Source organism: Alexandromys fortis, unplaced genomic scaffold (genome assembly GCF_014885135.2).
Source record: "Alexandromys fortis isolate MF-2015 unplaced genomic scaffold, M_Fortis_MF-2015_v1.1 scaffold_161, whole genome shotgun sequence".
Taxonomy (NCBI): domain Eukaryota; kingdom Metazoa; phylum Chordata; class Mammalia; order Rodentia; family Cricetidae; genus Alexandromys; species Alexandromys fortis.
Window position 1 is genome coordinate 2,585,595 of NW_026068073.1, and position 892 is coordinate 2,586,486.

Sequence of the window (892 nt, forward strand, 5' to 3'; positions counted from 1 at the left end):
AAGCCTGGGTCAAAACTGGTCTCGCTGAACATAGCGGACAAGGAGGACTACTGAGACCTCAAGAACAATGGCAACGGGTTTTTGATTCTACTGGACCTAGTGGTTTTGTGGGAGCCTAGGCAGTTTCGTGGATGCTCACCTTACTAGACCTGGATGGAGGTGGGTGGTCCTTGGACTTCCCACAGGGCAGAGAACCCTGATTGCTTTTTGGGCTGACGAGGGAGGGGGGCTTGGTTGGGGAGGGGGAGGGAAAGGGGAGGCGGCGGTGGGGAAGAGACAGAAATGTTTAATAAATAAATAAATAAATTTAAAAAAAAAAGTAACACTAATCAAAGAAATGAAAGATTTGTACAACAAGAACTTTAAGTGTTTGAAGGAAGAAACAGAAGAAAATATCAGGAAATAGAAAGATCTCCCATGCTCTTGGATAGGTAGGCTCAACATAATTAAAATAGCAATCCTAATAAAAGCAATGTACAGATTCAATGCAATCCCTGTCAAAATCCCAACACAATTCTTCACAGAAATCTAAAGAACAACAATCAACTTTATATGGAAAAACAGAAAACCCAGAATAGTTAAATAATCCTGTACAATAAAGGAGCATTCAGAGGCATCACCATCCCTGACATCAAGCTCTATTATAGAGCTACAGTAATGAAAACAGCTTGGAATTGGCTTAAAAACAGACAGGTGGACCAATAGAATCGAATCAAAGATCTGAATATTATTTCACACACTTATGGACACCTGATTTTTTTGGCGGAGAAGCTAAAATTATACAGTGGAAAAAAGAAAGCATCTTCATCAAATGATGCTGGTGTACATGGACCTTATGTTGTTATTTAACATAGGACTCTGTCTTTGTACTTCTGGTGGACTGATACATTTA